This window comes from Vigna radiata, chromosome 11, assembly GCF_000741045.1.
Source record: "Vigna radiata var. radiata cultivar VC1973A chromosome 11, Vradiata_ver6, whole genome shotgun sequence".
Lineage (NCBI taxonomy): Eukaryota > Viridiplantae > Streptophyta > Magnoliopsida > Fabales > Fabaceae > Vigna > Vigna radiata.
The window spans coordinates 6,614,812-6,627,353 of NC_028361.1; the positions used below are offsets into that span (position 1 = coordinate 6,614,812).

Consider the following 12,542-nt stretch of genomic DNA (forward strand, 5'->3'; position numbering starts at 1 on the left):
TGGGGGCTCCCAGTATGCCTCAAGGCCCGGAACGGACTAACCTCGTGAGTGTGGCAGGGTGGGGAACCCAAGTTTCATAAGTCACCACGGGTGCAAGACTCGCCATAGCCCGACTCTCATTTTAAAGTCCGGACGAGTCAAGTCTAGAAAATAACATGTATAGGATGCGTGTCTTACTTTACTTGATTTTGAGGTTGTTCTTGAATGTTATTTACTGTTAATAACATGCTTTTTTTTTATATAATTAGCTCACCCTTGCATTTGCTTGTGTTTGTGCCATGTTGTATGCTTTTCTTTTGCAATGATCATCCACTTGGATGTGAGCAGAGGAGAATGAGGTCTCTATGGAGAACGTCTTGGAGGGCAATGAAGATGTTGAGGCTTAGATCCTTTAGGATTTCTTTTCCTATATGTACTTTTGAAACATTGTTACCTTACGCTGTTTTGTGATACTTTAGCACTTTAAGTTTTAAATTTTTAGCCACTTTCTGGATAATTGTAATCTTTGTTTAAGAACCTAAAGTACTCTTTAACTGTTTTCTAGTATTATTCATGGTGACGCCTTTATTATATTATATATCTTTATAATATAATTGGGATGTCACATTTATGGTATCAGAGCCTAGCCTCTCCCAGTACGGTGTGGTTCGAGGACGAACCAGACGGAAGCTGGTGGGCATGTGACACCCGGGCACTGACGAGGGCGGAGAGTGATCGCCGGTGCAAGAAGCATGGTGCAGGGGGCACGGACAAGGAGCGGCTCCTGGCAGGCTTCGAGTGGAAGGGGCACATGGACGAATCGAACATACACCGGAATGAGAGGGATCTGGAGACTGTATAGGTATGAGACTATACAGTTGAAGAATAGCTTAAAGGAATTGATTTGACTACCCATATCACCAAAATGCATTTACTTTTCGGAAGCTTAACCCATAAGAACTCCATGGTTAAGCGTGCTTAGCCTGGACTCCATGGTTAAGCGTGCTTAGCCTGGAGAAATTCTGGGATGGGTGACCTTCGGAAAGTCTCGTGATGATGTGTGGGGGCAGTCAACAGTCCCTGTAAGTTGTCGGGGCGTTACAAGGAACTTTTTCAATAACTATTTCGTTAGAAATTAAATTTATGTTTGATGTCAATGTTGATCAAGTTCAAAATTTCATATTGAACAGAAATAAAGAAAGAAAAAAAAAAACAGTAAACATGATTGTAGTATTTGTGCGAGATCGTAGATTGCATGTTATTTTCTTATGTGTACTTTTGGTTATTGCTGTGAATATTGTTTTAATTATGTTTGTAAGAACGTGTTAAATTGGTATTATATAATAATTATATAATGATTAGCGTTGATATCTTCTAATTGTGTTCGTTTTTGTGAAATGTTATTTATTTGTTTTCTTGTAGTGATTATCCTGTTAGTTAATTGTTATTATATTCATTTATTATAATGTTTCTTTGAGAAAAGTTAATGAATGATATCAATTTACCGATTGTCATAGATATATATGGTGATACTAAAAAGTAAATAAAAATTAAAGATAATTTGTAAACGAGTTCCCATACAATTTACAAGAAAAAGCAAGACACATTTTAATATCAATTCTGTGAGTATCTATCCTGGGTAGTAATATGTTCTAATTTTTTAGCGATTTGTTTATTTATTTTTATTATTTCTCTAAACAAGTGAATTCAGGGATTTTTTTTATTAGGAATTTGTTATTTTATTTTAATAACAAAATAATTAATGATGTTCATTTTTTATTGGAGTGTTGTGTTATATATATTTTTTAATTGTTTTTAAATTTTAAAATTAGTATATTTCGAAAAAGATTTGATATTTTGACTATTAAATTGTCTGAAAATATTTTCTAGAAAAAAAAAACGTTATGTGGAAAGGAAATCTCAGGAAGAGTAAGTCATTGTCCAAAAAATTGATTTTTGAAGTCAGCTCTTAAAAATAATTCTAAAAACATATTTTCTGCTAAAAACGGAATATACTTTTCACATCTCTGCATATAACCAACGTCAAAACACAACAAAAAATGAACAGAGAAAGTTGTTACAATTTACTCTATCCCCTTATTAAAAAAAGAGCTCACTGCTCATTCCTTTCAAATGTTTCATATTCATAAGCATATTTTCATTTCATTTTTGTAGAAAACTAAAAATATTATAACAAATAACACATATTCTAGATTTGACCAGATTGCAAAATATTGAGTAGTTTCCAAGAAGAACTACATTGATATATCAACTAATTAAAAATCAACCATAAATTAACAAACTAGTCATAATCATGTTAACTTTCAGTTGGATAAGAAAATTACTTTCTAAAGCAAATCACATGATGTAAGTTTATTTTAAACGATTCACATCTCCAACTTATTTTATTAATGTAAACATGATGTTGTCATTTTGATTTATCATTTGCCGTAAAAGTGAAATTAAGAAAAACAAAACATAATGAATTTCAAATTGAAATTTAAACTTAATAAATTTGTTACTATCACGTTCGTGTTTTAACTTATAGTCATTTCATTTCTATGATTTTATCAAAATTATAAATATGATGTTGTCATTCTGATTTATCATTTGTTGCATAAATGAAATGTAGGAAAACAAAATGAATTTTAAATTTGAATTTAAACTTAATAAATTTGTTACCATCACACTCGTAGTTTAACTTTTACTCCTTTCATTTATATAATTTTATCAAAATTGGTATTAAAAAACTAAATGCTTTGCCACTATTATGGGTTGATGCTAACATCTTTACGTGAGGCATTTCTTGTGTTTTTTTTAGTTTTGAAATTATTGTAAATTTTAATTTTTTACAAATTTAATAATAATTAGAAGGGAAAAATATAACACAACCTTTTGATAAAAAATTAACATCAACATCATCAATTATTTTGTTGTTAAAGTGCAAAACAAATGAATAAACAGTCTAAGAACAACAAATTACGGTGTCATGGGTTGTTGTGTGTGGATGTGAGAGACAAGATGAAGATGAGAGAGAAACAAATTAAACAAGTGAGAAAGGTGGATTAGAGTTAGGTGCGTGTTTCTAATTTTTTTAGTTGGAACTACTGTAAAGATGACAGAAAAGGGACGAGGAATGAGAAAGAGGAGTGTATATCAACTTAGAAAAAAAAAACTAACGTAGTATTTTTTAAATGAATGGACTTTGACGACAAATAATTTAACTAATGAATGCAAATCCTTCTTGTTCTTCACCAAAATCTTAAACTTTTATTCCAAATTTAGATAATGGATTCTTCCTTATTCATTTCAACCTAACTACAAATACAATCTAACCAATAATCCACATCACCTAACATATTACAAAGTCATGTAACACACTGATACCACATAAACTTCAACTCACTTTGACATTAAATATTTTAGCCTTATTAACGTGAAAGATCAAATTGAATCTTTTTAACCAATTGAAGAACTAAGTTAAACGATAAAATAACAAGAAAATTAAAATAAACAGCACACCATCTGCATAATTAAATCACTGATTAAACCTCTTAAAAATAAAAGTGGAATTCAACTTTTCTATTATTAAAAAAAAACGAAGGAAGGAGACGTTTTATATTATTGAATATAAGCGAAAACGAAGATTGCGGTAATGGAAAAGGATAAGAGTGACATTTCACATTTTTAAAATATCAGGGGTGAGAAGAGAATAAAAGGAGGTGTGAGTTGCAGTCTCAAAGCAATAACTTTCAATAAATAGAAAGCCCAGTTTCCTTATCTGCCTCTCCCAACCCAAAACGTTAAATGGTTCAGTGTGGTTGGTTATATTTACAGCTCAAATTATACAGGAAAAAGTTTTTTTAACAATAACAATTTTTTGATAACACATGACAGTTTGTGATTCATTCATTTTAAATATTTTTTTAAATATAAATTCAAATAAATCAATAAAATAATGACACGTCTTCTGTTGTCAAAAAATTATTAAAAAAAAAAATTGTTAAAATATGATGATCCAATTATATAATTGTTTAGTTTTTTTTTCTTTTTTTACTAAAACAAGACAACTATGTGTTAGAATTATTTTAATTATAGAATAAATATTGTAGCATTTTAAGTTTCTATTTTTAAGGAACATAAAGTGGTTCATTAAGCCAATATTTTTATCCTTTCTAACTGCATAGAGGTTATGAAGCAGTTATTATATTGTTTAAAGGTAAAGTCTAACCCGTTATTTTTAAACCTGTGATGGCCAGACTTTATATGAAGGGAATGTGTTACTCTCTGTTTTGATCACTAAGCCTACTCCTCTATTCAGAAAAACACATCATGGAGTTTGAGTGAGTTAAGCTTTAGAAAACAAAACTGTTTCTGTTGGGATTACAAAATTGCAATGGCAGGAGGTACGCACCTTATTCTTTCATCTTTGCTTCCGCTGTTCTTGATCTGAATATGTTATTATGATGTTTATATAACATGATTAGATCAATTTTACTCTGCTCTATTTTTATCATTTGGTCTATTTATTTTTATCAATTGGTACTAGAGCTTGTTCATTCCTCTGCCTTGCATGTTTTCGTTGATTTGGATTTTTTATTTATGGGCTTTATTAGTTTGATGCTTTTAATTCAAACAAATTCCCAAATTAATGTTAAATTTGATTACAATTTTTGTAATCTTAATTGGAGCTTTTATATTTAAAAGCGAAAATAAAATTGAAACTGGATTAAGAGGATCCGTCTAAAGACGATGAACAGTTTCTGTCTGTTCAATTTTTCTTTCTCTCACGTTTCAGGATTTTGAAAAATCCTTTTGCTTTTCTTCATCTCTTTAATATAAAGAGGGAACTCTGTTTGTGTGTTTTAGTTTTTGGGTGAATTCATGACTTGTTATTGTTATTTTTCAACCCTGCGTGTCTCCCATCATCTTTTCCCTCTAGGAAAATTTGCAGGCTTGGTAAAAGGCAATTAATCCTTGAACGTGATATATGTATGTTTAAATATTTTTGGATTAATAATTATGTATATTTTGAGAATTATTTGTATGTATATATTTGTTGTTATATGTGCAAATAAAATATGCATTATTATTTATATATTTACATATTAAGAATTTTATGTAAATATTTATACATTATTAATGTTTTAGTAGTAATATAGTTTTAATAAATTAGAGAGTAGTCACAACATCTTTAATCAATTAAAATTGTATATAAAGTTTTGCTACATGAGAAACATTAGTTGTACCCACAGGAATTTTTTCATATTTATATGATTAATTAGGATAAAATATTAAATTATATTTCTTAATTTACCCACAAGAATTAAGAAAAGGAACATAATTTGATAGTTTTATCATTAAGAGGATGAGTCTAATTGAGTAAGACTTTAGCCCACATACAAGTTTTATGTTAATAAACTCATTGGTAAAGACATGTTTTGCATTGGTGAAACATGGCATATAATTTGATAATTTTATCATTAAGATAATGAGTTTAATTGAGTAAGACTTTAGCCCGCAGACAAGTTTTATGTTAATAAACTCATTGGTAAAGACATGTTTGCATTGGTGAAACATGACATATAGTTTGATAATTTTATCATTAAGAAAATGAGTTTAATTGAGTAAGACTTTAGTCCACAGGCGAGTTTTATGTTATTAAACTCATTGGTAAAGACATGTTTTGCATTGGTAAAACATGACATTTATTTTAGTCTCAAATTATACATTAAGCAAGTAATTTTGAATTTGTAGTTTCTCAATCTGTAAATTTTTTTTATATCAAGTGTGGTATTCCCGAGTTGAAAGGAGATAATTATAAGGTTTGGAATGAAAGAGTTCTTCTTCCTTTAGGCTGGATGGACATTGACTATGCTATTAGAGAACAAGAACCACCGGTATTAATGAGACCAGCACTCAAGATGCCATTGATCTTTATGAAAAATGGGAGAGGTCAAATCGTCTCTCCGTTACGTTCATAAAAAACAATATTTTCGCTCGGATCCGAGGTTCAGTTGACCAATATGAGAATGTCAAAGATTTACTAAGGGCTCTCGATGAACAGTTTACAACATCCAATAAATCTCTTCCTAGCACCCTTATAATGCAATTTTCATCCTTAAAGCTCACTGGAATTAAGGGAGTGCGTGATCATATCATGCGCATTAGGGACATTGTGGCTCAACTGAAAGCTTTGGAAGTTACCATGTCTGATTCTTTCCTGGTACACTATATTTTGTTCACTTTGTCTCACCATTATGCCCCCTTCAAAATCTCTTACAACACANATAAAGATAAATGGTCTATTAATGAATTATTGACCATGTGTGTTNAAGAAGAAGAAAGGCTATTAATAGAAGAAGGGGAGAGGGTGAACTTGACTACTTCTTTTGAGAATAAGAAGAACCAAGTTAATGTGAAGGGAAAGATTCCTGCTAAGCCAGTTATTAAGAAGGAGTCTAGCTGTTTCTTTTGTAAAAAGAAAGGACACGTGAAGAAAGACTGCTTAAAATTTAAGAATTGGCTTGATAAGAAAGGTACTCCATTTGTTTTTGTCTGTTATGAATCTAATTTGACTATTTTTAATCATAACACATGGTGGATTGATTGTGGTTCTACAATCCATGTTTCTAATACCTTACAGGGTATGCAAAACCTAAGGAGGCCAGTGGGAAGTGAGCAATATATCTACTTAGGGAGTAAGATGAGTTCACATGTGGAGGCCATTGGAACGTGCAATTTAGTTTTAAGTAGTGGTTTTGTTTTGAATTTGAAAAGACATTTTATGTTCCTTGTTTTTCTAAGAATTTGATTTCTGTTTCACAACTTATACCTTTGGATTTTTCATTTAATTTTTCAGATTCTGGTTTTACCTTAATAAATAAATCTAAAGTTGTTGGTTTTTGGTAAATTATGTGATGGTCTTTATTTCATTATTTTGCAAAAACAATATTGCTTATGATTCTATGCACGTTACTACCGGGTTAAAAATATGTGTTATGAATGAGAATTCTTCTGTTTTATGGCACCGTAGATTGGGACACATCTCCGTTGAGAGAATTAAGCAATTAGTCAATGAATGAGTACTTAGTACTTTGGATTTTACTGATTTTGAGACTTGCGTGGATTGTGTAAAGGGTAAGCAAACTAACAAGTCTAAAAGAGGTGCTAAAAGGAGTTCAAGTTTACTAGAAATTATTCATACAAATATTTGTTGTCCGAATATGGACGCTAGTAGTCCGAAATACTTCATCACCTTTATAGATGACTACTCACGTTATATGTATCTCTACTTACTTCGTTCTAAGGATGAAGTTTTTTATGCCTTTAAAACTTTTGAGGTTGAAGTTGAGATACAATGCGGAAAGCAAATCAAGATTGTGAGATCAGATAGAGGTGGAGAGTATTATGGTAGATACACGGTGAATGGACATGGTGAGAAGTATGAGGAGTAATTCAAAACTTCCTCAATTCTTGTGGACTGAAGCACTAAAGACGGTTGTGTATATATTAAACCGAGTCCCAACCAAGGTCGTCTTAAAGACACCGTTTGAGTTATTCAAAGGTTGGAAACCAAGTTTGCGACATATACGCGTTTGGGGATGTCCGTCTGAAGTGAGAATTTATAATCCATAAGAGAAGAAACTAGACCCAAGGACTATTAGTGGGTATTTCATTGGATATACTGAAAACCTAAGGGATATAGATTCTATTGTCCATCACATAACACTAGGATTATGGAGTCAAGAAATGCAAAATTTCTTGAGAATGACTTGGTTAGTGGGAGTGATCAATTTCCAAACATTGGGAATGAAAGGGATCACTATGAAGCTCAACCCTCTAGCTCAAGTGATAGATTGGTTGTCATTCACACCCCTCAAACACAAATGGGTGTTAGACAAACAATAATTGAAGCTTCACAACCTGCTGAAAATGACCTTACAGATCAAGTTGCTAATGAGGAACAACAAGATGATGTTGAACAACTTGTTGAACAGTTGCTTGAGCAACAAGTTCCTCAGGAAAATGATGAGGCAACATTAAGAAGATCTGCTAGAGTTAAAAGGCCAGCAATTCCTAGTGATTATATAGTGTATTTGCAAGAAGTTGACTACAATATTGGAGCTGCAAATGATTTTGAAACGTTTTCACAAGTCGTGAGTTCTAAAGAATCAAACCTATGGCATTAGTAGCTCATTTTGATTTTGAGTTACATCAAATGGATGTGGAAACAACATTCCTTAATGGTCATTTGGAAGAAGAGGTTTACATGAAACAACCTAAGGATTCTCTTCTAAAGACAATGAGCATTTAGTTTGCAAGCTTAATAAATCCATCTACGGATTAAAACAAGCATCCCGCCAATGGTATCTAAAAAATTCATGATGTTATTACTTCATTCGGTTTTGAAGAAAATGCCATGGATCAATGTATATACCAAAAGGTCAGTGGGAGTAAGATTTGTTTCCTTGTTTTATACGTGGATGATATTTTGCTTGTAACCAACGATAAGGGTTTGCTATATGAAGTGAAACAATTTCTCTCAAAGAGCTTTGACATGAAGGATATGGGAGAGACATCTTATGTCATTGACATTAAGATCCATAGGGAAAGATCTCGAGGCATTTTGTGTTTTGTCTCAAGAGGCCTATATCAATAAAGTTTTAGAGAGGTTTAACATGAAGAATTGTTCACAAAGTGTAGCTCCCATCGTGAAGGNTGATAAACTCAATTTGAATTAATGTCCGAAAAATGATTTTGAGCGGGAACACATGAATAATATTCCATATGCTTCAGCTATTGGAAGCCTTATGTATGCACAGGTTTGCACTAAACCTGACATTACATATGTTGTTGGAATTTTGGGAAGATATCATAGTAATCCAGGTGTTGACCACTGGAAAACTGCAAAGAAGATAATTAGATATCTTCAAGAAGGTAATTCATATCTTGTTTTGAGACTACCTCACATGGTGTATGGTTGAAGAGTTTCATTTATGGGCTTAGAGTTGTGAACTCTATTTCTAGGCCATTAAGGTTGTACTATGACAAATCTACTGCGGTGTTTATGGCTAAGAATTATAAAAGTGGATGTCGAAGTAAGCACATTGACATCAAATACTTAGCCATCAGAGAACGTGTTAAGGAAAAGAAAGTGGTCATTAAATACATAAGCACTGAGTTGTGATTGCTGATCCTTAACTAAAGGCATGCCACTAAAGAATTTTAAAGATCATGTAGTGCAAATGGGACTTGGTTCTATGATGTAATTTCATTATCAGTACATTTGGTATTTTTTCAAAGAAACTCTTATTCAGTTTGATGTTTTTCTCATATGGTTTTGTGCACATTTATTTTGAGAAGATAACATTTAGTTTTGATCTAGCATAAACATATGGTTTATGCATTAAGTTGAGAGCTAACGTTGAGAGAAATATATATTGTGGTACATGGAAGATAACACTCAGGACCTATCGCCATGACTCGTATATATTCTGTCACTTGTTGTGGTTAATAATTGGATTAATGGACCAAGTGGGAGAATGTTAGAATTATTTTAATTATAGAATAAATATTATAGCATTTTAAGTTTCTATTTTTAAGAAACATAAAGTGGTCCATTAAGCCAATATTTTTATCCTTTCTAACTGCATAGAGATTATGGAGCAGTTATTATATTGTTTATAGATAAAGCCCAACCCATTATTTTTAAACCTGTGATGGCCAGACTTTATATAAAGGGAATGAGTTACTCTCAGTTTTGATCACTAAGCCTACTATTCTATTCAGAAAAACACACCATCGAGTTTGAGTGAGTTAAGGTTTAGAAAACAAAATTGTTTATGTTGGGATTACAAAATTGCAATGGCAGGAGGTACGCACCTTATTCTTTCATCTTTGCTTCCGCTGTTCTTGATCTGAATATTATTATGATGTTTATATAACATGTTTAGATCAATTTTATTCTACTATATTTTTATCATTTGGTCTATTTTTTTTTATCACTATGGCCTACATAAATTTTGTACTTTAAAGTTTTTTTGTTTTTCCTGAATAGTTTGTTGCGAAATTTATGCATCTGTGTTTGTTGGACTTTATGATTGATTCCATTCAAAAAAATAAAGAAGAACAAAAGTTCAAAAGTTGGTAATTGATTGACAATGATTTTGAATGATGGTTTTCAAGTTTACCTTTCTTGTTCACTATAGTACCAACATAATGGTTGCGACTACACAATCTCATGGCTTAATTATAACACTTCAAACACTCAATGAATTCGTTAGCCATTTCAATAATCTTCCATTCAAACTTTTTTACATTTTTTTTTAAATTTACGTTGTATTCTTTGAATAAGAAAATTTTTACTTTTTTAAATAGTTTAATTACTTAAGATTATAAAATGTCAAAAATGTTATTTCTAGATAAATTCAATAACATTGTTGGGGGCATGGATAGAATTTTAAAACATGCATTTAATTAAATCTATATACGTTAGCACTTTTTAGTTGTGCCCTTTTACTTTCACCATACTCTTTCTTTTTGCTGAAGTTTTTACAAAAGATATTTTTGTCTATTATAGAAAATAGAAACTTCAGAGAATATGATGAAAGCTAAGGAATATTATGTTATTGTCATGACTAAATGACTCAAACCCAGATTTAATATTTCTATTATACGTATCTGAAGTTGAGACTAATTGCCCAATAAATATCTTTTTGTGTCTTTTATCTTGTTTGGTGTTATATAGATAGAAACTAATATTTTTCTTTTATTGTTTACCAATAATTTCTGCATAAAAAGTTTTGAATGATAAAATTTCACTGCTCTTCTAATTTCATTTTTCTAATTTAAAGTCAAAATGTTTGCTTGTAGTTTATATTATGTGTCCCAAAGAATATAAGCAACAAAAAGAAAGTGGTAGGAGTTCTCACTAACAATACAATATTTAATCAATTAAAGTTGACATTTTGATAAACAACATTTTCATTTATAACTATTCATTGTGCATAAAAGTTTATAATATAGTGTGACATCCGGGCACTAAAGAAGATAGGGAGTGATCGTCGATGCAAGAGACACAGATAAGGAACGGCTTCTGGCAGACTTAGGGGCACATGGAAGAATCGAACATACACTGCAATGAGAGAGATCTAGAGACTATATAGGTATGAGACTATATGGTTGAACGATAGTTTAAAAGAATTAATTTGACTACTCATAACAACAAATGCATTTGCTTTTCGGTAACCTAACTCATAAGAACTCCATGATTAAGCGTGCTTAGCCTGGAGTAATTTAGGGATGAGTGACATTCTAGAAAGTTTTTCTGAAAAGTGTACGAGTGAGGACAAAACACATTGGAAAGTCTCGATGTGTGGGACAGTTAATATTCTCGTAAGTTGCTGGAACGTTCATCGAGAGCTTTATGAGTAGCTTCCATGATAAAAACTACATTGACATTTTTCTTTCAAATATTTTGTTTACATTAACTTTAGATTATTTCATATCATATATTAATTTTTAATTTAATACTAGTTTTAGGATCAATTAACATTAAATAATGTCAGATAATTTAAGATCGACTTTAAATTAATAATTAACGTATGTTGTAAGGACATGTGATGTCGATTTGCCTTTTAAAATTTTCAAAACTAACATCACATTCTTATCTTTTTTTTTCTTTCTTTTGGACAAAACCTTCTACCAAAATTTAGTAATGTTAAACTTCGGAGAACCAAGTTTTTCATTCTGTTTCGCTTTATATTATAGTTGTATTTTTCATTTGGACTGAAACTTTAATTTTCGTTAATTACATTTTGTATTAAGATTACTGTTTTTATTCATTAGTCAGTGTTGTATGTCGTAAATATGGCAATTTTTTGTTTTTGCATTTTCAGCATAATCCAAATTTTAAAAATTCACAAAAACAGTTAGGAAATTATTTTTGACTCAATTTTTTTTATAATAACTTTTATTTGATTGTATTCAAACACATAGTATTTAGATATGAGATATTGGCTACAAATTCAAAGTTAAGATTTGACGATGAAAAACATTAAATAATTATAACTTTTGATACAAATTTTTGGATAAAAATATATCAAAAATTAAAGTTGTTGAAAATGGTAAATTAAAGTTGTCAAAAATTTATAACTTTAAAAGATTTCACATAAAAAAAAAGTTAAGAAATAATACCACTAATTTAATATTATTCTTACACAAACTCTCTACAATTTTATGGTAAATTATACGACAGTGTGACCTATTAAAAATTAAAAAAAAAAAAAACTAAACTAAACTCTCAATGAAGCATTATTCATTTTAGAAAAAGAATATAACAGTAGAGATAATTACAATTATTTCTTCAATTGTTTTGGCCACATGACCCAGCATTATCTTGTGAATTGAGTATCTTTTTTCTGATAAAAATAAATAAAAAATACATGCACAGAGGTCCCATGACATTTCCCATAAAGGGACAAGTTAAAACCCATCTTCATCTTGCATTTCTCATGTATATGTCATCCACACATAAAAAACATTGTCTTAGGTGTAAAAGA

At 30.6% G+C, this 12,542-nt stretch overlaps 1 long non-coding RNA gene across 1 annotated transcript in view; it reads left to right on the top strand.

Moving 5' to 3' along the window:
- The window catches only part of LOC106776914, a 15,629-nt gene extending 15,286 nt beyond the window's left edge, over positions 1-343 (top strand). Inside the window, exon 3 of the long non-coding RNA XR_001376909.2 lies at positions 328-343. This is a non-coding gene — a long non-coding RNA (uncharacterized LOC106776914). The remainder of the gene's footprint in view (positions 1-327) is intronic.
- The last annotated feature ends 12,199 nt before the right edge of the window (positions 344-12,542 follow it).